We start from the raw sequence: 26822 nt of genomic DNA on the forward strand, positions 1-26822 counted from the left end.
GCAAACACTGTAAAATAGTTTGGCAGTTTCTTATAAAATTAAACATATACCTGCCATATGACCTGGCAATTCTATTCCTAGTTGTTTACCCAAGAGAAATGAAAACATATATTCACACAAAAATTTGTGTGCAAATGTTGATAGCAGTTTTTTTTCCATAATAGTTTCAAACTGGAAACAACTCAAATTTCCATCAATAGGTAAATGGGTAAACAAGTTTCCCTCAATAGGTAAATAGTAGATCCATATAATGGAATATCCTGAAGCAATATGAAGAAATGAATTATCAATCATGCAACACTATGGAGTCCCTAAAAACGTCATATTAAGCAAAGAAGCCTACCTAAAAAAAAGTGATTTCATTTACTTGAAGTTCTCAAATAAGAAAACTAATTATCTATAATAATAAAAGCATAATATGTTAATTAGACTGGACATCCTTCCAGATAAAGCTGGGGCTGCGAGGGAAGTCCAGGTCTCAGGTGCCAGAGGGAAGCCGGTGCCGCAGCTGGGGGAAGGAAGGCCTACTCTTGCACAAATTTTGTGCTTTGGGCCTCTGGTTTTTATATAAAATGAGTACCTGCCAATGTGTGTGGAATGACTGCAAAGGGACATGAACATGAGAGAATTTTCTTTGGTGACGAAAATGCTTTATGTATTTTTTTAAAATAAAAAATTTAGTCAGAGAGCTTCTGAAGGCACCTGGTTTCTGTTGAGTGTAGAAAAGGCAGTAAAATGGAAACTGTACAGGGTACATGATAGGTGGGAACAAGGCATGGGGAGCAGAGGAGGGACAGAGATGTTGGGGAAGGAGACACATGGGGAAAAGAGGGGTGGAAATATCAGACTGGACCTTAGTACAGACAGTCCTGGTGAAGCAGGAATTTTAGGGGGATATAGGCAGGCTTAGGGATTTTTTAGAATTGGGGTCCATGGAAAAAACACAGGGCCACAGTCTGGGAGAAGGTACATTTCTATAACACAAGGAAGCCAGGTGCAGTTACGTCTCCATAAGACAAGGAAGCAGCAACAGGTATATTTACATAAGACAAGGGAACTGGAAGTAGCCAAGAAAGGTCTATGTTTACAGAATAAAGAGAAGGAAGACCTTCATTCAGAAGGAGAAGAAGAAAGCCCAAAGGGTATAGGAAAACAATAAGGAAGGAGAGGGGAGAACCTCACATCTCCCATGTGAGGTTCAACCTTTAAGCCCAGGAGTTACTATAGTAACCAGTCTAAGGGAATAGTGACCAATCAGAGGGGATATCAAGGCACCAGGATCTGCAGCCTATATAAGCCATAGGGAAAGGGAACTCAGTGGGACCCTTTTCTCCCTCCCTACGTAGGAGTCCATTCTGTGGGACTCTTCCCCCTCCCCACATGGGAGTCCATTCTGTGGGACTCTTTCCCTCTCCCTATGTGGGAGTCTGTACTTGTTCTTCAAGAAATCTCCACCTATGCTATACCACTTTCTGTCCGTGGATGCATTCTTCGATTCCAGCATACAAAGAATCCGGGTTCCAGTCCAAAAATTCGGTATCACTGGCCTCTAGCCACTCCTGGTACAGGCAGACGAGCATACAGATACAGAGACAAACACTCACTCTGAGTCTAGGAGCCTCTGCTGCCCTGCTCAAGCAGGGATTAATCAGAGCCAAGTGTAGGAGAATTTGAACATATGCAAAGGTTGCAACTCCTCCCTGGACTCTGACCCTCAGGCACACAGTGTCACCTCTATTCACCCAGGGGCTTCCTCCTCAGGGCCTGGACACCTAGGCCCAGCAGATGCCATGAGGAAGGAGAAGTCACTTAGAGGAGAAAACCTCCAGCCCATTCCTGTCCATACCTGAAGGAGAAGGAAGGGACAGGAATAGGCAGCCAGTGCAGCCCTCTGTCTGTCCGTGATCTCACAGTTGCCTAGAACAGGAAGGAGAAGACAGCCTCCAGCACCAGGCCCAGAGACAGAGAGAAGGCCATGATGGCTCCAGCTGTTTCCGTCTCAGCCAGCTTCACTTTCTTTGGCCCGAAGCACATGCAGAGACTGGTGAGGTAGCTAGGAAGAAAGTGACCCAGGTGTCATACTCAAAGACCATAGCCAGGTATCCCTGGGGCTGGACATTGCACAGCAGTAGCAGGGACACAAAGATCAGCCAGACCAGCACTAGCTTGGCAGCCAGTGGTTGTTCTTCCCAAGGAACATAGATACGGCTGTAAGGCTCCGGCCCACCCAAAGACATTGAAAGTCAAGAATCAGGACATAGGAATAAAGTAGTCTCCCCAGCTGCTAGTGCCTGCAATGGTGGACTTGACCTCAGAGGTAATGGCAGGAAACTCCCCAATAGTGGCTGTGAAGATGAAGCCGATGGAGAGAACCAAGACTAAGATATATTTGAGGATGGCTTAGATTGAGTGGCTTTTGTTGGTGGGCTGAGAGTTGGAGGCTGAAACTTCAAACTCCTCTTTGCCTGCTCTTGGCTTCTCTCCTTTACTAATGAGGTCCAACTTGGTCTCCTGCTCTCTAGGCCCTTTGAGCTTGAGCTGCTGGTAGTAGAAACGCCATTCCAGTTGGGGCAGGCCCAGGTAACAGATAATGGTCAAAATGATGACCCCACAGGTTGTGGTAAAATAGCCAAAGGAACTTTCTGATGGCTCCAAGCCACTGGAGATGGTGCAGATCATGGCCACTGAGGCAAAGGAAGATAAGATGCCTGTCAGGCTCTGGCCACTCATGATGGGGCCATGTAGCTGGCAGGCCAGACCAAAAGGCTACCGTGTAGGATGGTACCAAATGAATTAATGAGCATGATCTTGATCTTTGTGATGATGAAGAAGAGCAGAGCATCCAGGTGCACCTTCATCAGGATAGCAGTGATCAGGAACACCATCAGGATTGCCATCAGGCTGCCCCAGACTCAAACGAACTGAGGTATCCTCTGATGCAGGAAAGACTCAAGGCAGGCAAAGAGCTGCCAGGGGCAGCATGGCACATAAGATCATGACATTGTTGAAGATAGCACTCAGAGAATTCTGCTCCAGAGTGGGAGTTTTTTTAAAACTCTTTTATTGGGTGTGTAAAGAATTAGGCAAACCTGCACAATTTGAGGGAACAGTCCCCAAATGTTACCCCAACTTCAGACATCAGCCACAAGTTCAGGGAACCCTGAGGGCTAAAAATTTGGTGGTTTCCTCAATCATTCTCAAGGTTCAATATTTCACTAGAACAACTCACAGAACTCAGAAAAACACTATACTTATAATTGCAGTTTTGTTATAGCAAAGAGATACAAACTAGAATCAGCCAAAGGAAGAGATGCAAAGGGTGAAGTCTGGGAGGGTTCCAAATGTGAATCTTTCATCTTCCTCAGAGAATGTTGCCAACCAGGGGCTTGATCACGTACTGCCTGCACAGCTGGCCTTCAGTTTCCAGCCCCTCCCAGCATTTCAGAGTAATACCTTTCATCTCTAGTTTCTCCAGAGGTCAGAACTGATATGGTGCGGCTCCTATCCCCCATCATAAATCACGTTGTTAGGTTGTCTGGTGACCAAAGCCCATAGGCAAACAAAGGCACTCCTATAAGGAAGAACATTCCAGGGAACTAGAGATTATCTCCCAATTGCCATGGGCAATGGCCAGAACTCTATTTAGGTTAAGTTAATTCTTCATTACATGGGGTGCTCACAGATTTACAATTTTTATATTTTACTTGTGGATTGATCATTTTTATATTATGAAAATTTCCAATCTACTTGTCTGATATTAATATAGTTGCACCAGATTTCTTTGGGTTAGTCATTGCATAGTGTATCTTTGGAACTATAATCGTGTCTTATATGATTGCTGGAGAAACTGCTCTGATTTTCAGAGGCATTCTGCTCATGATTTTAGCATCCTATCCCATGCATCCCCGTATACAGCACATATATTGAGGATGAATTTGACTGCATAATTGAGCTCCCCTCTCCAAATTTCTGACAAAAGCAATACTGATTTCTATGTTCCCTTGCAGTAGCCCTCTTCTGGGCATTGCACCAAAATTTGCATGGATTTTCAGCCTTCTACCTGCACTCAGAATTGACCATTGTTTCTAGGTAAATGTGGCAGCAGAGAACATCTCACATCTCTGTGGTTCTTCTGTTTCCTGAGTCTTACATTTTCTATGTCTAAACATCTCAGCATTTCTGCTGCCCTCTTTTAGATGATTTCAGAAAATTATCTGGCTCTGCAGTTATCCTATTACAATTATCATGAAAGTTCTTCCATGAAGTTGAATGTATCTTCTAATTTTCCTCCAATTATTATCTTCTCCAAGTTAAATACCCCAGTTTTATTTATTTATTTATGCCCCAAGTAATATGACTTCAAAATCAGTTGCCATCCTTGTTGTCTCCATTGGACATTGGAATGAATCAGAATATTCTTGATGCTGGCTGATTAAAATAGTAGAACAGGATATTTCATCCTGAATATTGTATGTAGCCCTATTAATGTAGCCTAATGTTACATTGTTTTTTATATTTTAGTAGCCATGTCACAGTATTCTCTTGTATTAATTTTGTAGGTAACTAAAGTGGATGAAAACGGGGCCACATACTAAACCTGACAAGCTCAGGGGAGGCCTGTGTGGCAGGCCTTACAAACTCAGAGACTGAAAGTAACCACTTAAGATGATCTGAACATAAAAATTCCTAACTGAAAGCAGGTCATGGTGGGTAGTCACGTTCTAGGTGTAGCTTCCCTGACAAAAATCAATCTTTACCGTAAGTGAGCCTTTCTATTGTCTTTTTTGCATCTAAGATAACATACCTTTGAAATGTCAGAGTAATCTTTTTTTCCACATCCCTCAAGGTACAACTGCTGGTACAAGAGCACGAGGTCACAGAACCCCGCATTATTATCTTGTTCCTCTGCATACCATCTCTATGTGATGTAAATGTTAAGTATTAACTCTCTGCTACCCACCAGTGTAAAAGAAGTGTGTGTCTCCCAACCCCAAAGGTTTCTCTGCTTCTCTTTCTCCTGCCCTCTTAGTCTTCCACCAATGGATTTCATGTAACCCTCCTTACATTCTAACATATAAAATAAGCTGAAAAAACTGCCATTCTCTGGAGCATTTTCTCAATCTGTTGAGATTTTGCTTCCAGTAATTGTCGTCATTTTGGCTCAAGTAAACTCATAAAAATTCTCTACAGGTTTGGACATTTCTTATGTCAACACTAACATCTTCAGAATTTCACACGAACATCTCTCTCTCTTATATTACTACCCTTCTACTATTATTAACATATATTGAGCATTGTGCTCTATATGCGTTAACTCTTTTTAGCCTCACATCAATTACCTTGTGAAGCAAAGTATTATCTCTATTTTGCAAATGAAGAAAATGAGAGGTCTCATAACTTGCCCAAAGTCATAATAGTGAATCTAGGATTTAAGATGAACAATTCATACCAGTTTGTTTGAGACTTTCTGAAGTTTAGTACCAAGATTATTATACCCCAGGAAACCTCTTATTCCTTGGCAAACTGGAATGCTTGGTCATCATACTTAAACCTGACTGTAGTATATCTGTAGCCTGAACTCAGGTTCTTAATTATTTCAGACTATTGCTTCCTTGAGATAATTCAAATGTTTGATGTCATGTGGTGTTATCTGTTATCTTGATATTGTGCTTGAGTAGGAAAAGCTAAGACCAGTGGGCAAAAGTTACAGAGATGCTATGTCATTTCAATATAAGAAGGAACTTTTTAACTATCAGTTCTGTCCAAATATACAGTGTATTGACTCAAAGAGATATATGGTGTCGTGTGTTTTTTAAACTTAGTGCAAGAATGCTAAATATACTCTTGTTAAATTCTAATCTTATTTGCTTCATCACATAGTTGAAATCTTTGAATGTCATTTTCAGATAAATCTTTAAATACTAAAGTAAAGGTAGTTCTACAAGGAACTAAAACAAGATAGGTCAAATAGTGAGCTTTCATCTGAATTTATTGAAGGCTACAATAAAGAATATCTAGAAGAATGGGTCTTGCTTCAATCTTCTATAAATATAACTTTTCTGAGGGGTTTTAAAAATATCCTTTGAGACAGCATGGAGGGATCTGGAGAGTATTATGCTAAGTGAAATAAGCCAGACAAAGAAAGACAAGTATTACATGATCTCACTCAGATGTGGACTCTAATGAACAAAATAGATCCAGAAACATAGAAGTATGGAACAGACTGTTGAATCTCAGAGGGAAAGCGGGAAGAGATCAACCAAAGAACTTGTATGCATATATGCATAACCCATGGACTTAGACAATAGTGTGGTGAAGGCCTGGGGCGGGGGTAGGGAGGATGGAGGTGGGTTAGAAGGGGCCAATGGGGGAAAAGGAGGGACATATTTAATACTTTCAACAATAAAGATTCTTAAAAAATAGGAACTCTATAGCACTCAGTTTGAAACCTTAGTAAAGAGTGAGGGCCTGAAGTGCTAGTGTTTTATACTGCTGAATGGCAATAGACATATACTTCAGAAACCAGATGATTTGGGTATATCATAATGTTGACAAAGATGACTTAATTTTCTCAGCAGACATTATTGTCTCTAAATTTAACTTTCAATCAAACAAATTAAAATTATTTAAGAGCTACTAGGGCACCATTTGTGATTGGTACTTCGGAGGTTGATGGAAATTTTGTCAATCTGTGGTTTTCAATTTGGGTGGCAATAATATACTATTCTCACAATAGAATTAGACTGCCTGGATTCAAATCCCACTTCTGTTGGCCTTGGAAAATTAACTTCACATCTCTCTGTCACAGTTTTCTCATTTGTAATTCAGAGATGATAATGGTGATGATGATGAAAATAAAAAGTACCCCATATTGAAGGGCTGTTATGAGGATGAAATAAGTTGATGTATCAGAAACAATATTTCTCAACTTCAGTTGCATATTGTAATCACTTGGTGAGCTTAAAAAACTACTAATTCTTGAACTAGTACCACGCCCAGATATTCTAATTTAATTGCTTTTCAGTGAGGCCTGTTCATCTGGAGTTTTATAGCTCCCCAGATGATTTTAATTTGCAGCCAAGGTTAAAAACCCCTGATCTAAAGTAATTATGAGTGTCTGGCAAATAGTAAGCATTTGAAAGGTGTTAGTTATTATCATAGGACTTAGAAGTTGGGTGATAGTTTTCTTAAATTTTTATAAACACTATTATAAAGTTATATGTAAATGAAAAACTGCCTTTCGCATATTCCTGTTAACATAACTTCCCTTTCTCAAGAGCATAATCAATTTAAGATTTTGTTTTGTTTTGTTTACACAATTTATTCCCACTCTGTCTATTTTTCTTTATTCTGGCAGGGAAAGGCAAGTTGTAATCCAATAATACTGATCCGATGCATACAGATAATGTGTGCAATTTGTTCCAGATTTATTCCATAAACTGCCTTTTAAAAGAGTTTGATGCAGTTTTTTTCTTGTCTCATTCTGATTTATACAGCCAGCTTTAGGTGATGGATTTATAGGGAAATTAACTTCCCAGTCCACAGAGAGTCCATGTGCAAGGTCTTGATAACCTCCCACCCACCACAATATTGAAGTCATCTGATTATTATCTTATAATTTGCAGAGTTCATAGAGATGAAAGGATTTTCAAAGTGTAGTCAGATCCTTAAAAAACAGCATGGTTCTTAGGAGAAGATAAAAACTACATTATATTATATTTATCTTATTAAGGAGATCATGACATAGAAGGAAAGAAAAGGTTCTTACTGTATGAACACATGATGTTTCTCAGTGTCCTCCAGAAGTAAGCTTAGTGCCTGGTCCTCTACTAACATATTTTCATCTTATATCTAGAAAGTAAAATGCCTAAAAGCCTTGAAAATATGGGAATTTATTTTCTAAATTATAGGTCTCTTTCAAACATCTGATACTAACATTCAGAAGAAAAGCTTACACATTAGAATTTGTATGTTTTAAGACCCAGTTTAACCACATTCCAGGATAAAAATCTTAGCCATTGGAAGATGTAGAAAGATGACCTCCACTTTGTCTAGCAAGCACAACTATGAATTTTTTTTAAAGCCTTAATTGAAACCGTAGCTACAGGTTTAATGAGATGACCAGAAACTGGCAAATCTATTTCATTTATTTTGAAGTACACTATGGTTTGTGTTACAAGTATTTGAAGGTTTTAAAATCTAAATTACCTGCAGTGAGGTAGGAATAACTGGAGATTCAACCAGGATGAGAGTTACCATAAATTAATGACCCTCAGTCATAGGTGTCTGCCACAGATTCCTGGAGCCCTTCCCCAGTTACACTAAGTCAGAAACTCTGAGGATGGGCAAGAACATTTTTAAAAACCATAAATGTGATTTCTATAAACTACAGCTGGAAAGAGCTGAATTAGATATTATCCAAGTGTAAACTTTCAGTAGGAGATAAAATATTTACTCCAAGTGCAGTAAAGTTGAGTGCTATAGACCATCCTCCTGGTGAAATCGACCCATTAATCAACACTCTTCGGTATGTTAATTTAACTTCGTAACTAGGAACTCACCTAGTCATATCTTGTACTCATAGTTTTCCATTTCATTCATGAAATTATCAAGAAAAATTTTGCCAAATGCTTTAGAAAGCCTAGCTACATTATATTTGTTAATACCAATTTAGTAATATTATTTTTCAAGGAAGTGATGATGTCTGAAACATACTTTCAAATGGTTCAGAAAAAAGAAAACATTATATATGAAAACAGAGGAATATATATATATATAGTACCAAAGAGTCAACCAGTTCAATTCTTGGTCAGGGCACATACCCAGGTTTTGGGTTCTGATCCCTGGTTGGGGCAGTCAATCAAATTTTCTCTCTCACATTGATCTCTCTCTCTCTTCCCCTTTCCCATCTCTAAAGAACTGGCATTAAAAAGAAAAAGGAAAACATATATGTGTGTATATGGAGAGCGAGAGTGAGAGTGAGAGCGCATATGTGGCAAAATGTTAACATCTGGAAAATATAAGTGAATATGTGTGTGTTCGGTGAATTATTCTTTCAACTTTTCTATAACTTTGCATTTTTTTTAAATGAGAAAGTTGGGAAAAAAAGAAGTGAGGAAAATCTAATAGGATCACCTCCTGAAAAATCCATGCCAGTTCTGCATGAGTAGTATTTTTCTTTTTAAGTATTGGAAAATCAATCTGTTTTAACTATTCTGAGATCCAATTTTTCACCAGTTTTGAAAATTAAGGCAACATTTACCTATATTCAAAATCTTATTTCTGTCCTTTATTTATTTGATACTAATCTTTACTAGGCACCATGATGGGTATACAGTGATAAAATAAATTCCTATTTTACTCTCTAGTGACCTGTATAATCTGTCATTCTTGATTTTCTCCAAAAAACTCCACCATTTACACTTCTCCAGGTAAATCCTACACTTTCCACTTCAATACTCCAATGACATGACTGGGGCATTCTCATCCACTTAACGTATCCTTTCAATCCATTCTACCTGATGAGATCTTACCTATTTTTAAAATCCAGATTAGATAAGACATTCACTATTAGTCCTCTTGAGTTCTATTAGAAGGAATTGATTCCTCTCTCTTCTAAATGAAAACTATCAAATTTTACACACACACACACACACACACACACACACACACATACACACACACACCACAAATTGCTTTGTAGTTTGTTTTGAAAATATCTCAACCACATTATGAACCCTAGAGGGAAGGTACTCTTGTTTGAATCATAACTTGTATTGCCAAATAGATCAGTACTGTACCTGGTACATATATGCTTATTTTATTGCATTGAGAGATTTCCAGAATAGTCCTGTGTTTACTGGTACATCCATAAGATTTTTTTTTTGTCACATTGAGATGGAATTCATTTGAATTCATACTTTTATGTAAAGTGACAGGGTTCTCTTACTGTTTGTCTATTTTAGAATACCCTTTTAAACCACATTTCCCCTACCCTTTCAAGTTGAAGGCCACTCTCTTTGATGGAAAAGGAAGAAGAAAAATAGAAGTTTGTCCTTTTGTTTACTTTTTGTCACTTGGTAATACTACACCAATGGATCCAAGCAGTTATCTTGCCAATTTTTGTTCTTTTTGTCTCAAATGTAGATAAAAAAATTAAAGTGGTCCTTTTCAGTTTTTAACGTGTTTTAGCTTCAGCTCATATAGAAATTTTGCTTTATTGATATTGTTTGTGCATGTTTGTGTTATGTTTTTGTCCTTGGCAATGTTATATTCTTCCTCTTTTTTTGTACAGAACCTTTTAAAGACAGGCAATCAACAATGTGATTTCATCACTTCCCACTCCACTCCCCTTTCTAACAGACACAAATGTATTTAAAGACAAAGTACAGTGGTTAGGAGCAGGTGCTTTGGAGTCGAGCTCATATGAGTTCAAATTTTGATCTTGTCTCTTGATAGAATTTTTTTTGTTACTTACATGTTTGTAAATAATCAGATAGCTTTATTTGAAAATATTCTTTTTTTTCAGATCTTACAGTTTTGCTAGCTGCATCAAAATTTAGAGGAATGTGGTATTTGTAATCCTTTATTAAAATCTAATCTTGAGACATAGAATTTCTTTATTTGTGACCTTGGCATAAGAAAATTAATTTTCTATGGCAATAGTGAAGATTACAAGATATAATGAATATGAAGTACTTAAAATAGTACCTAGTACATAATAAACTTTTATTATTAAAAATAATGACAAATATCGAGATGAGATTTTCAGGACTAAAGATCATGCAAAAGTGAGTAGAGATATGTCAAGGAAATATAGTAAAAACTGTCAATAGTACTCTTTTAAATCCTAGCCTTTGATGACCTGAGGAAACTTGTAAAATGTAGCTCATACATATCTTACAAGATTGTTGTAAAAATTACAAGAAATAGTTTATGTAGAGTAATTATCCCAGTGCTTGGCTTATCATAAGCACTTAATAAATACCAGTAATTATTATTTTTGTTATTAATAAAGATACATTCATGGCAGAGCTCTCCACTTTTGAGGCTTTGGGGAATCTAATGCTAAAACCTTACAGCTTCTATTCTACAATTAACCCCACTCAGTTACATCATTGCGGAACTGTTTATTCCTTCTTGGATATTGTTTTAATAAATAGCCTTCTAATTCATAATTAAAATTTGTGATTGTGTTATTCCCTTTTTAGGATCTTTTAGAGTCCTAAAAATTCACATTCAGTGATGCAAATTGGTAAATCTCTTAACTTAGGCATGTTGAACAATACATTTGCACTTAGCTAGTACATTAAATACATAGGAGTTGTATTTTGATTTGATTGCCCACAGGACAAAGGAGGGTGGTACCCCTTATTTGTTTCTGCTGTGTGCAAGACATAGTGCTAGGTACTTTACATACATCCCACTTTATTCTTACAAGATTGGTATTATTCTTCAATGGATGAGATAACTGTGTGGAAGATATAGGTGCTAGGTACTTTACATACATTTCACTAATTCTTTAAAGATTGGTATTTTTCAATGAATGAGGTAACTAAGGCTCAGGGAGATTTCATAACTTGTCCAAATATTCATAGTTAGTGAGTGATGGAGTCTGAACACCCTTCACTCTGACACCGGAACTCTTAACTCTACCATTCTGCCTTCCCAAATATCCAGTTATTTACTATGCTCTACTGGTACTTTCTATGAAGGTGTTTAGGTATCTAAGTTTCCAGAGAATAGGATACTTCAGGACAATATTAAGTAGACTTTATTGACTATGATCCCAGATAGATCTAACTTGTTTAACATCTGCAAGCTGGCATTAGAGTGAATTACATTGTATTACCTATGGATACATAACTGCATTGTATTGGAGTAGGTGTAGGGGTGGACACAATATGTTGCCATCATGATGTAAATATAAGTATAAATAAATGACCATATGCCTGGCATATGTTTCATTTCATTAGCAATCAATGGTAAGTGAAAAATGCTGCATCTAATTTGAATCCCAATAACTAAATGTCACACTTTGTAAATGACACTCATTCAAAGGGATGATTTGTGAAAACAGAACTGGTGCCTAAATAATACTTACTTCATGGATATTATTTTGTTTCAGTCCCTTAAATTTTAGCAATAATTAGAAACAGAGAAACAAATCAGTTCTATTTTGGTTTCCCAAAGACAGCTTCTGTTTTTCTCCCTATAGGTTTAATGTTCCCAGGTTGAGGATGTCGAGCCCATCCTGGATGATCATGAATACCCATCTGTTCATCTTCAATGTCTGGGGCATGTGCTGTTGTTATGGCATCTAGCCAGCCAACAGTTGCACTCAAGAATTTTGTCTTTTCTTCCCATTTCTGCTGTAGGAGGCAGACAGAAGACAACACAAAGCCATGAAAATTTCCAGTTCTACTCAGACAATTACTATAGAAATAAACAGTTCCATTAGTTATCTCTTTCTTTTGTCCACATTTGATCACTATATCCTTCAAAGCTGAGTGTGGGGCTAGAGGATCCTGCTTTGAATCACATTATATCAGAGAGGAAAATAAATATATGTCATGTGTAGAATGCTGGAGAATCTCAGAGAGTCATGGTAAACTACAGCTAAAAGGCCTCTGGTCAGGTAGCTACTCTCCTGACTTGTTCTTCTCTCGATCACAAATAGGTCTCCTAAGGCTTAGAAACATTTTGAGTATTGCATTATTTGATGAAATTAATAATAGTGGTAGTAGAAATAATGATACTCCACCATGAAGCAAATGGAAATTTACCTCAGCATAAGTGAGAGGATAACATAAACCACACCACTGAGGATTATACATAACCTTTTAAAAATTCTAACTTCATGTAATTGATGCATGTGTTGATTCATGAATCCCGACCACAAATTCACACACTACTGCTATAATGAGCTATTGTTGACGATGGAAACGTCATATTTGAAAGGATTGTAAGATAGAAAATGGTGAGACTCACCAGTGCAATAAAGTAAAACTTTCAAAATAACAGGAAAATAATAAGAGGCTTACAAACTCTTAATAATTCAACAATAAGTTATTGAGTACTTCACTTGGCATAGCACTGCAGTAGTAATGAGGGGCAAAACTCAATTTCAGGAGAACAATCAGAGGACATTGTGATATATTGAGGTTGAAGTGTCTATAGCACTCAATGCCAATTTTGGAAAGGATCTAAACACAAAAGAAAAGTAGTGCCTTGAAATTGTATCTGGAAAGTTGGTTCTAATTTCTACTCAAGAATATATTGAAGAGATGTTAACCGTAAGTAAAATTTGAAATCTTTGTAGTGCATCTCCTGCATTTTACACATAATCACAACAAAAAATCTGTAACCTCTTAGCTAATATTCATCAAGCTTTATCTTGAAAGAATACTGATCCAAAGCAGTGATATTTCAGGACAGAGCAAAGTTCTTAATCACCCAACTTTTGTAAATATCAGTATTGTAAGGATAATAGTTCCTGGTCAAAATTTGATGAAAACTATGGACTTTCTCCCCCCCTCACCCAAAATTATACATCATCTACACATACAGGGGTGGGCAAAAATAGATTTACTCTTGTGAGTATGTCAAACAGTTTATTATTGTATTATTATTTATTAGTTATTGTATTGTTTTCCATAAGAACAACTGTAAACCTACTTCTGCCCACCCCTGTATTTTAATATTTTTGTGTAATTTCAGAAATTTAGAGACTCCCAGTCTATCTATGGAACTTCTAAAGGTATCTAAACTTCTTAAGAGCAAATATACTTTATTAGAAGATGTTTCAGTGATCACAAAGTGCAGATATTCTGGTACTTGAGCATTCACTTGGAAGTTCCTGCATGGACAGAGAGCTCTTTTAACTTAGCAGGAAGGTATAACTTGCTCATTTCCAAGCAGCCTTAGGCTCAGAAGAATAGAATAGTTTTGATTAGTGAGTTGTCTTCCAAGATGGTGAGCAGGAGCCCACAAATGGCTCCAACTAGATTTTAACTCATATTCAAGAATCTAGGTACACTGGGAAATTCCTTAGAGGAAGTTCTATGATAACTATAAGGCAATAACTCTCTTAACCCATGTTGAATAGGTACCAGGAGAGGTAAACTTCTTCTAAAATGTATCTATGATCTAGGACTTCCTAGAACAATCAGAATCTGTGGCTGCTTATTTCAGGAAAGAACATCCCCAGAGACATAAGTAGAATAAGGAGAATGCCCTTAATGTGTAGGACCCCTGAAAAAATAGCATTTTCTCTTTCTGGAAGTTGGTTTATATCATGTTGAAGTTGAAGTATCTATAGCACACTACTTATAGATTCTCAGAAGGACAGTTGAAACTATAAATCCAAAACTTGGAATTCAGGTTGGGATTGGATATATAGTTTTGTGAGTCACTCACTATCTAATGATCTTTCCCCACTTTATTTCTCCTTCTTTATTTTCTATCCTAATTATATATATATAAAAGCCTAAGTGACTGTCCAACCATCCGACTGGTAGCTATGATGTGCAATGACCACCAGGGGGCAGACGCTCCAACCAGTATCTATGATATGCACTGACCAGCAGGGGGAAGATGCTCAATGCAGGAGCTGCGGTGACTTGGCAGCTGTGGTTCTTAGGTGATGCACCCGGAACAGAGAGGAGGGAGCCCGATTCCAGGGTACGTCACCCAAGAACCACCCTCTCGCAGTCTGGGACTCCTTGGGGGATGTTGAAAAACCAGTTTTGGCCTGATCCACGCAGGCCAGGCCGAGGGACCCCACCTGCTGGAGGGAGCCCACTCACTCTGCAGACGCCCTTCGAGCCGGGCACCACCCCAGATGCGGCCGGCCGGGGAGGGACTGCGGGAGGTTGGTTCCAGGGCGTGTCCAGCTTGTCTCACCCAGTCCCACCCCACCAGCTACCTTCTAATTAATTTCCTTTCAATGTGCATGCATTTGTGTACGAGGCCTCTAATTAGTGATATAATTATCTGTCTATTGGCCCAAACTAAAAACATGGGAATATTTTAACACTTTCTCTTCAATCATCATCTACTTCTACCACATTTGAAGGATCACCAGTTGCTCTATACTTGTGTCATTATTTTAGTTCAGGCCATCATTGGTCCGGCCTGTTATAATAGCCCCCTCAGTGATCTCTTAGAAATCAAACTATTTTCCCTCCAGATGAGCCTCACCATGAGAGCCAGAGTTATCTTCTTAAAATTAATCTCACTCATCCCTTACATAAAAGGTCTGTTGTTCCAGTGAAGAGCAGTACTGCATGATCCACCTAAAATAAAGAATTCTGAGGCAAATAACTTTAGAAATTCTGCATGCTATGCTGTCTTCTAAGAGTATCATATATTATTTTTTTTTTTTCAAATTTTTATTAAGGTATTATATGTGTAGATATCTTACCATTGCCCCCCCCCACCCACTCCCATACATGCCGTCCCCCCTAATGTTTTGCATCTGTTGGTTACTCTTATATGCATGCATACAAGTCCTTCAGTTGATCTCTAATTTCCCCCACCTCTCCCTAACCTTACCGCTGTAATTAGACAGTCTGTTTGATGCTTTACTGCCTCTGTAACTATCTTTTGGTTCATCAGTTTATAATGTTTTTCATTATCACCAAATGAGTGAGATCATGTGGTATTTTTCTTTCATTGACTGGCTTATTTCACTTAGCATAATGTTCTCTAATTCCATCCAGGTGCCTACAAATGGTAGTAATTCCTTCTTTTTTATGGCAGCATAGTATTCCATTGTGTAGATGTACCATAGTTTTCTGATCCAGTCATCTGCTGATGGGCACCTAGGCTGTTTCCACATCTTAGCTATTGTAAATTGTGCTGCTATGAACATAGGGGTGCATATATCCTTTCTGATTGGTGTTTCTGGTTTCTTAGGATATATTCCTAGGAGTGGGATTACTGGGTCAAATGGGAGTTCCATTTTCAGTTATTTGAGGAAACTCCATACTGTTCTCCACAGTGGCTGCACCAGTCTGCATTCCCACAGGCAGTGCACAAGGGTTCCTTTTTCTCCGCATCCTCGCCAAGACTTGTCGTTTGTTGATTTGTTGATGATAGCCATTCTGACAGGTGTGAGATGGTATCGCATTGTCGTTTTGATTTGCATCTCTCGGATAATTAGTGACTTTGAGCATGTTTTCATGTGTCTCTTGGCCTTCCTTCTGTCTTCTTTCGAAAAGATTCTATTTAGGTCTGTTGCCCATTTTTTTATTGGATCCTTTATCTTCCTTTTATTAAGTTGTATAAGCTGCCTGTAGATGTTGGAAATTAAACCTTTATCAGTGATACCATTTGCAAATATGTTCTCCCATACAGTGGGGTTTCTTGTTGTTTTGTTGATGGTTTCTTTTGCTGTGCAAAAGCTTTTTATTTTGATGTAGTCCCATTTGTTTATTTTCTCTTTGGCTTCCATTGCCCTAGGGGCAGTATCAGTGAAAAAGTTCTTTTGGCATATGTCTGAGATTTTTCTGCCTGTGGATTCCTCTAGTATTTTTATGGTTTCCTGTCTTATATTTATTTAAGTCCTGTACCCATTTTGAGTTTATTTTTGTGTATGGTGTAAGTTGGTGATCTAGCTTCATTTTTTTGCATGTATCTGTCCAATTTTCCCAACACCATTTATTGAAGAGACTGTCTTGACTCCATTGTATGCTCATGCCTCCTTTGTCAAATATTAATTGAGCATAGTGGTTTGGGTCGATATCTGGATTCTCTGTTCTATTCCATTGATCTATATGTCTGTTCTTGTGCCAGTACCAGGCTGTTTTGAGGACAGTGGCTTTGTAATACAGCTTGAAATCTGGTATTGAGATCCCTCCTACTTTCTTCTTCTTTCTCAGGATTGCTGTGGCTATTCGGGGTCTTTTTTTATTCCAGATGAATTTTTTGAGAGTTCTTTCTAGGTCTGTGAAATATGCTGTTGGTATTTTAATGGGAAGTGCATTGAATCTATAGATTGCTTTGGGTAGTATGGACATTTTGATGATGTTGATTCTACCAATCCATGAACATGGTATGTTCTTCCATCTGTTTACATCTTCCTCTATCTCTTTTTTCAGTGTCCTGTAGTTTTCTGCATATAGGTCTTTTACCTCCTTGGTTAGGTTTATTCCTAAGTATCTTAATTTTTTTGGTGCAATGGAAAATGGGATTGCTTTTTTAGTCTCTCTTTCTGTAAGTTCACTGTTGGTGTATAGAAATGCCATAGATTTCTTGGCATTAATTTTGTATCCTGCTACATTGCTGAATTCATTTATTAAGTCTGTTAGTTTTTTGATGGAGTCTTTCGGGTTTTTTATGTACAATATCATGTCATCTGCAAATAAGGACAGCTTTACTTCTTCTTTTCCAATTTGGATGCCTTTTATTTCTTCTTCTTGTCTAATTGCAATGGCTAATACTTCCAGTACTATGTCAAACAGGAGTGGTGAGAGTGGGCATCCTTGTCTTGTTCCTGTTCTTAGGGGAAATGGTTTTAGTTTTTGCCCATTGAGTATGATGTTAGCTGTGGGTTTATCATATATCGCTTTTATTATGTTGAGGTGTGATCCTTCTATTCCCACCTTGTTGAGAATTTTTATCAAGAAAGGGTGTTGGATTTTGTCAAATGCTTTTTCTGCATCAATTGATATGACTATGTGATTTTTATCTTTCAATTTGTTTATGTGATGTATCACATTTATTGATTTGTGGATATTGTACCATCCTTGCATTCCTGGGATAAACCCTACTTGGTCATGGTGTATGATCTTTCTGATGTACTGCTGGATCTGATTTGCTAGAATTTTGTTGAGGATTTTGGCATCTACATTCATGAGGGATATTGGCCTGTAATTCTCCTTCATTGTGTTGTCTTTATCTGGTTTTGGTATTAGGGTGATGCTGGCTTCATAGAAGGAGCTTGGAAGTGTTCCTTGCTCTTGAATGTTTTGGAATAGTCTGAGGAGGATAGGTTTCAGTTCTTCCTTGAATGTTTGGTAAAACTCTCCTGTGAAGCCGTCTGGCTCCAGGCTTTTGTTGCTGGAAGCTCTTTGATGACTGCTTCAATTTCTTCCATAGTTACTGGTATATTGAGCTGTTTAGATTCTTCTTGATTGAGTTTTGGAAGGTTATATTTTTCTAGGAATATGTCCATTTCCTTCAGGTTGTCCAGTTTGTTGGAATAGAGTTGTTCGTAGTATTTTTTAACAATCCTTTGTATTTCGGCGGGATCTGTTGTTATTTCACCTCTTTCATTTCTGATTTTGTTTATTTGGGTCCTCTCTCTTTGCTTCTTGGTGAGCTTGGCTAGAGGTTCATCAATCTTGTTTATCCTTTCAAAAAACCAGCTCTTGGTTTTGTTGATCTTTTGTATTGTTTCTTTGGTCTCTATGTCGTTTATCTCTTCTCTGATCTTTATTATTTCCTTCCTTCTGCTTACACTGGGCTTTTCTTGTTGCTCTTTTTCTAACTCTTTGAGTTGTTGGGTTAGGTAATTTATTACCATTGTTTCTTGTTTTTTGCAGTAGGCTTGTAGAGCTATGAACCTCCCTCTCAAGACTGCTTTCGCTGTGTCCCATAGATTTTGGATTGTAGTGTTTTCATTGTCATTTGTTGCCATGATGTTTTTTATTTCTTCTTTGATCTCTCTGGTAACCCAGTCATGGTTTAATAGCATGCTGTTTAGTCTCCATGTGTTTGATTTCTTTGGGTTGTTTTTACTGTAGTTGATTTCCAGTTTTATGCCACTGTGGTCTGAGAAGATGCTTGATATGATTTCTATCTTCTTGAATTTGAAGAGACTTTGCCTATGTCCCAACATATGGTCTATCTTTGAAAATGACCCATGTGCACTTGAGAAGAATGTATATTCTGTGGCTTTGGGGTGAAATGTTCTGAGGATGTCAATTAATTCCATCTGGTCTAGTGCGTCATATAGGATTGTTGTTTCTTTGCTGATTTTTTGGTTAGAGGATTTGTCCAATGGTGATAGTGGGGTATTAAAGTCTCCGACTATGATTGTATTGCTGTCAATCTCTCCCTTGATATCCTCTAGGAGTTTTTTTTATGTATTTGGGTGCTCCTGTATTGGGTGCATATATGTTTACCAGAGTTATTTCTTCTTGTTGGATTGCTCCCTTTAGTATTATGAAGTGGCCTTCCTTATCTCTTGTTATGTCCTTCAGCTTGAGATCTAATTTGTCAGATATAAGTATTGCTACCCCAGCTTTTTTTTCAGTTCCATTTGCCTGGAAAACCTTTTTCCATCCCTTCACCCTCAGTCTGTGTGCGTCTTTTTTTCTGAGGTGGGTTTCTTGTAGACAGCAGATATATGGGTCGAGTTTTCTTATCCAATCCATTACCCTATGTCTTTTGATTGGGGCATTTAATCCGTTTACATTTAAAGTTATTATTGATAGGTACTTATTTGTCACCATTTTTATTCTTTACACCTGTGTTCCTTCTTCCCTTCCTATTTCTTTTTTTTTATAGTAGACCCTTTAGCATTTCTTGCATTTCTGGTTTGGTGGTAATAAATTCCCTTAGTCCTTTTTGTCTGTGAAGCTCCTGATTTCACCTTCAATTTTGATTGATAGCCTTGCTGGGTACAGTATTCTTGGATTCAGACACTTCCTTTGCATGACTTTGTATATTTCATTCCATTCCCTTCTGGCCTGATGAGTTTCTGTTGAGAAATCAGTTGCTAGTCTGATGGGGGTTCCTTTGTATGTAACTTTCTGTCTCTCTCTTGCCGCTTTTAAGATTCTTACTTTGTCGTTGGTGTTTGCCAATTTAATTATAATGTGCCTTGGCGTCGGTCTTTGTGTTCATTTTGCTTGCGACTCTGTGAGCTTCTTGGATTTGTGTGGGTTTTTTCTTCTCTATATCAGGGAAATTTTCTGTCATTATTTCTTCAAAGAGGTTTTCTATTCCTTGCTCAGCTTCCTTTCCTTCTGGAACCCCTTTTATGCGGATGTTGCTTTGTTTCGTGTTGTCCCAAAGTTCCCTTAGGCTCTCCTCCTGCCTTTTAATTTTTTTTTCTAGAAGTTGCTCTACTTGGGTATTTTTTTCCATCTTGTCTTCTAGCTCACTGATGCGGTCCTCTGCTTCTTCTAGTCTACTCTTGATGCTTTCTATTGAGTTCTTTACAGCAGTGATGTCATTTTTCATTTCTTCTTGGTTCTTCTTCATTTCCTCTTGGTTCTTGCTCATATTGTCGAATTTGTCTTCCATTCTTTTCAGCCACTTTATGACCATTTCTCTGAATTCTTTTTCTGGAAGGTTGCTTGCCTCCATTTTGTTTACTTCCTTTTCTGATGATGCCTGCTTTTCTTTCATATGCGGGCTGTGTCTTTGTCTCCCCATGGTCTCTCTTCTCTGGGTGTCTGGTTATGTAGTTCTCTCTCTCCTGCGTTGATTTAAAGGCACAAAATACAGTACTACCAGGTACAACACACAAGGCACTGAACAGAAATGTATTCACGATATTAATAACCTCCAATAAAGGTGACCACCAGAGAAAGGCAAATTAGGGGATAGGAGAGAAAGCAGAAGAGGAAAAAGAAAGAAAGAAGAAGAAAAAAAAGGAGTTTAAAAATAAAATTGCGAAAAGGGAAAAAAGGAAGATAAAAAAAATTAGAGAGACAAGAAAGAGACTAAGAGAGAAAGGGAAACAGACTATATATATGCAGGATAAAACTCCAATAGAGCAATCACTTATCCCAGCAAATGCCAGCAACAAGTACCTGGGGATTAATACAAACTACAACACCAACTAATATTGAGTGAGACAAGGGAAGACAGAAGCACTAAACAAACAAAAAAATAAACAAAAGAAGAATAAGCAAAACAATCAACCAAAAAAGCATAAAAATTCGATATAATCTACATTCAAGCAAACAACAACAAAAGGACAGAGAGAAAAACAATTTTTTGGATAGTTAAGACAGTGAAGAGAGAGGTGTGTATGGACTTGGAGCAGGGGATTGGAGATTAGATATATAAGTAGGGTGAAATTTTAACGGGGGTAAACAGAAAGAATAGGGAAAATCTAAAGCAAGAAAGGGGTAAGATAAACAGGACACCGAAAAGGGAAAAGTGAGGAAGAGAGTGATGGCATAAAGGTAGAGTTGAGATAGAGTAAAATGATGCTAAAGGCAAGATAAAAATAGAATGTAGAACATTAATTCCAAAACAAAATGAAGAGAAAATAAAATGACACTTAAAAAAAAAAAGATAAAATAGCAGTAGTAATAATACAGATTGAAAATAAAAATGTAATAATTAAAAAGGTAAAATCTAGTGAGGAAAAAAGAAAAAAAATAGTTTCTTGAGTACAAGATGCAAAAAATGAAAATAAAAAAATAAAAAATAAAAATAAAATGTGGAGTAGTGAAGGTCATTCACTTCCTCTGTTGTTCTGTTTGGCGCGCCTGTTTCTCAGTCCGGACAGTATTGCAGTTCCCTGCGTTCCACTGCTCTTCAGTGATGTAAGCCAGTCCTTATTTTAAGCAGGCGGTTTGTCTTAATTCGTATTCCTTTATTTTTGCTTACACAAGAGTCAATTTGTGATTCAGCCCCTGGGTGGCAGTGTTTCTGGATTGACTTCCGGGTTTATCTATGGCCTCTGTAGGGAGTGTTAGAGCCTTCTTTCCCTGTGGCACTCACTACCGGTTTGTGGGAGTGGGCTGCCTCAGAGCTGGCTCTCCGATTGTCACTCCCTGCTCCTATCCCCAGGTTCCAGAAAAACAACTTTCCCCTGCAGTCTCCCAGGGTGTCCCCAACTGGGTGATCCTATGTATTGGGCTTAGTAATCAGAAGCAAGAATTTCAAGAGGAAAAAGCCCAAGTGTGCGCACTCTGTGGCTGCGCGGAAGTCTAGCACACCCCTGAAATTCTTAGGGTGTCCCTGCACTTCAGATCAAAATGGGTTGCTTTTTAGAGAGCCCTTCTGTTAGCAGCTCTGAGGACCCCCTTCCACATTCACAGATCACGTCAGCCCCAACAGCCACGGATTTTTCTAGGCACAGACTTCCCTGGTCCTCCAGCTCCTGCAAAACGCGCGTTCCTCTCTCGCGCCGCTGGGACCAGAGACCTCAGCTTATCCCAGAGGAAATCTAACCTTTTCGTGGTGGAGTGTAGAGCTCCTCTGAACCCGTGTGTTTGCGCCAATTGGGGAGCGTTGTTCTGGGGCTCGCAGCTGTTCCGTGGGTGCCACAGTTGTGGATTCTCAGGCTTCCGATAAGCTCCACTTTCCGGTTCCAGATGGCGGCGACTCCGCGTCCAAGCCCGCAGCTCCGGGAGGGGACCCAGCCACAGTGGGAGCTGCCAGGTCAGGGGAACCCCGTCTAGCAGTCTCCCACCTTCTTCTGGAGTTCAGCTGTCCCCCAACTTGCCAACAAACACTCCTAGTGCGACCCTCAGCTGTTCTTTCTTTCTGCTCCAGGACAAGGCTCGGAACACGTCTGTCTATTCCGCCGCCATTTTTTTCCCAGAGTATCATATATTATTATACCCAAGGCTCTAAGATGTCCTGCTTTTGCCATTTTCCACACATATTTGTGCATGGAATTTATTTTAACAGAATGTTTATTAAAACCCTCTCAAGTTAGTGTTAGCCGAAATACATTTTGGGAAATGTTCACCTATGGGTTAAAATACAAATAGCTTGGTATATTAGGCCATTTGAAGTTTGATTCCCATTTATTGTTATAGACATTTTAAAAACAATTTACTGTCCCATCCCCTGGAACCTTGCTCCAACAATGTCAAACTTTTTACCATTTGGCATAATCCAGATTATCATTATTTTTATTATTACTGCAAATATTACAGAACAGTTATGAAAATAAGTGAAATCATGAGTATAAACTTACTTTACCAATTCCCTATGCTCCCACTCAAAGTTAGAAATTAAAGATATGAAGAAGGAAAGATGAAGCACTGAAGAAGTCAACATTGTGGAAACAAAAAGAAGGATGACTACTCACTGGAGTGTATGTTTATTTATTCTGGAGGAAAGATGGAAGGGAAGAAATGAGAATTGACTTTTGGGAACATTGACATTGTAAAAATTGAATAAACATTTCTTGAATACCCTTGTATGGGCTGAGCCTTGTGCTAGACACACAAAAATCTTGTAATACATGTTTCAATCCCATTTTAGAGCTCAGTGAGAGGAAGTAAGTAACATATCTAGTTTTAAATGCAGAGCTGTTGAACTTTTCCCATAGATTACGCAAAGGTGAATTGGAAAGAAAAATAAATAATAGGGGACATATTATGGGTTAGCATATTATAACTCTTATATGTATGAGTACACTAGGGAAATATATTTTATATACAGAAATAGAAAAATAATTCTAAAGGGAATGAGGGTGAGAGAGAGGGAGGCAAGAAAGTAAGAGTGAAATTCCTTTGGTATTATGCAAAGACCCCAATAGACTAATGAAAATGCAAGAATGTAGAGAACCTTAAAGCAGTAGCTCAAAATTTTACATTGAAGATGAAGTGATAATAGAGAAAAGAAATAAAAAAATGGATGGAACAAATGTACACATCTGACTATGACACTGGTACCAGACTTGTCCTTCACTGTAAACAACAAAACTAGACAAAATATATGAATTAATCATTTTCATATTTTGGGAAATATGCAGTACAAGATAGTGAACCTTGAGAGAAGGAAAACACACAAGGTGAGCCCTACAATTTCCCTGCCTTTCTGCGTGTAGGTACTTTCTGTCCTCTGTGTGTGAAATGACTTCCAAACAGAGCAGGGCATCTTGCTGAATTGAAAAGACAGATTGAAGTTTGAGGATTCTGATCTTCCATATATATAAAAGGCTAAGTGACTGACCATCTGACGGTCTGACCAACTGACTGACCAACCAGCCAGTACATATGACATGCACTGGCAATTTAAAAGTAAACATTGACTCACGCATGCATGATACATATAAAGCTCTCACTGCTGCCAATCACACGCATGTTTTAATTTTATAATACTATATTACATATACTATTTTGACATGTAATTTTTTTGCAGTAATGTAATTACCACACAAATCTTCTAATTAATTTCCTTTTAATGTGCACGAATCCATGCACCAGGCCACTAGTATGACTATAATTTGCAAGGTAGAGTACTGGAGATGGAGGAGTCATATGGAAAATGAGCTCTCAAAGTGGATCCAGAGACATGGAAGCATGGAACAGAGTGTGGAATCTCAGAGGGAAGGCTGAGGAGGGTGGGTGGGTGGGAAGTAATCAACCAAGAACCCTGTTTGCATATATGCATGGCCCAATGACAATGGGGTGGTGAGGGCCTGGAGTGGGGGGGTGGGCAGGGGCAGGCTGGAGGCAGTTATTGGGGGAAAAAGGGGAATATATGTAATATTTTCAACAATAAAGATTAAAGAAAAAAGAAAACAAGCTCTCAAGATCTTCATTAATGATCTCCTGAAGTATTTGGCTAGATTCTTATATTCAGAATATATAAAGAAACTTCAAAACACAGTAATAAGAAAGCAAGCAGTCTGATTTTTAAAAAATGCCAAACATTTAAATAGGCATGTCACTAAAGAAGATATACTGATGATAAGCACATTAAAAATGTGGTCAAGATTATTATTCATTGGGTGGAAATGAAAACTAAAACCGAAATGAGTTATCATTGCACACCTATTAGCATGGCTGACCATACCAAGTGGTGAAGATGTAGAAAAACTGCAATTCTCAAATACTTCTTGTGGAAGTTTAAAATGTACAACTACTTTTGAAAATTATTTGGTAGTTCTTTAAAAAGCTAATGATACACCTACCATATGATCTAGCCATTCTAATACAAGAGAAACAAAAGTATATATTCACACAAAAATATGTAGACTAATGTGCATAGCAGTATTATTTTTATTTTCATTTTATTTTTTTCCAGTATTATTTTTAATAGCCAAAAGCTGGAAACAACCCAATTGTTCATGAACAGGAATAGGACAGCTTATGGTGTATTAATACAATGAAATATTATTTGGCCATAGAAAGGAATGCACTATCAATATATGCAATAATATGGATGAATATTTAAATGCATATGCTAAGTAAAAGAAGACAGAAAAAGGTACATGTTGTATGATTCCGTGTAGTGGTGGCTTGAGTATGAGAGGGTCCAGGGAAAGGCAAGAAGGTGAGATCACAAAAGTGAACAAGGAAACATTTGTAGGCAATGGACATATTCACTGCTAGAATTGTGGTGATGTTTGCACAATATATACATATATCAAAATGTACCAATTTGTATAATTTAAATCTATTCAATCTGTTCACTTATTATATGTCAATATACTTTAAAGGAAAAGGCATAAAATTAGCAAAGGAGAAAAACCCCTCAAAGACATTAGAATAAATGAAGCCTCAGAATATCTCATGAATATAGATGTAAAAATTCTTACAGAATATTATAAAACAGAATCTAGCTATGTATAAGGATAATGCATTATAGTCAAGTGGAATCTACCTCAGGAATTCTAGGTCACTTTTTCACTGGAAAAATACTCAGTTTAACTCTCAAACAACCAATGGGTCTAAAAAAGGAATCACAAGGTAAATTAGAAAATATATTGAGAAAAATTAAAATGAAAACACAACATATCCAAACTTACGGAATGTAGTTAAAACAGTTTTCAGCCCTGACCGGTTGCTCAGTGGTTAGAGCTTTGGACTGTGTACTGAAGGGTCTTGGGTTCCATTCCTGGTCAAGGGCATGTACCTCGGTTGCAAGCTTAATCCCTAGCCTGGAAGGTTGCACATGCAGGAGGCAACCAATTGATGTGTCTCTCTCACATCCATGTTTTTTTCCTCTCTCTCTACCCACCTTCCACTCTATCTAAAAGCAATGGAGGCCATTCAGTTAGTCACTGAAGTCAGTGACAAATGTATCTCTCTAATCATCTTCACTTCCAAGTCATATATATACTGTATGTCCCCTACTTGATCTATCCACTTAGTTGTTGCAAAGGCACCCTCCAATACTTTGTAGCACTGAATTCATGATCTTCTCTGGTCTGATTGGCTGCTACCAATGCATGGCACAAACCGTACATTCAGTTGCAAAATTCAGAAAACGGAAAAGAGTCTTTGAATCTTCCTTCACCTGTAGCGGCATAGACAATCTACAACCAAATCCTGTTGATTTCATCTACCAAATCTGAAAACTTTTCTCCAGATCAGTGATTCTCCAAGTGCGGTCTACAAACTAGCAACATTAGCATCTCCAGGGAACTTGTGAAAAAACGCAGATTGTCAGGCCCTGCTCCAGATCTACTGAATCAGGGAGCATTTTAACAAGCCCTCCAGGGGATTGGAAATCCACTACAGTTTGAGAACCACTGCACACAGTGTCTCTGTTCTTGCCATGAACCTACTCCATCATTTCTTTTATGGGCTGCTATAGTGACTTTGCAACTGTTCTTCCCCACATCCACTAAAGCAGGGTTGGGCAAACTTTTTGACTCGAGGGCCACAATGGTTCTTAAACTGGACTGGAGGGCCGGAACAAAAGCATGGATGGAGTGTTTGTGTGAACTAATATAAATTCAAAGTAAAGGAGCGGAGGGGAGAGCAAGAGAACCCTCCGCTCTTTCGGCTCCGCGGGCCGGATAGAACAGCCGAACGGGCCGGATCTGGCCCATGGGCCGTAGTTTGCCCACGGCTGTACTAAAGCCTCGTTCTAGGGTGAATCTCAACCCTGGCAGAAATTATAATCTACTGGGACCCACTCTAAACCAACTAAATCCAAATCTC

The 26822-nt window shown here is 38.1% G+C and overlaps 1 pseudogene across 1 annotated transcript; it reads right to left on the reverse strand.

Annotated features, from left to right (window-relative positions):
• Positions 1-1917: 1917 nt before the first annotated feature.
• LOC308240208 (equilibrative nucleoside transporter 1-like) lies at positions 1918-26184 on the reverse strand (annotated as a pseudogene). Its single transcript has 2 exons — positions 26116-26184; positions 1918-3057 (listed from the first exon to the last, which is right to left on the reverse strand). The product of its transcript is annotated as an equilibrative nucleoside transporter 1-like (transcript).
• Between the last annotated feature and the right edge of the window lie 638 nt (positions 26185-26822).

Source organism: Plecotus auritus (assembly GCF_963455305.1).
Source record: "Plecotus auritus genome assembly, chromosome: X".
NCBI lineage: Eukaryota > Metazoa > Chordata > Mammalia > Chiroptera > Vespertilionidae > Plecotus > Plecotus auritus.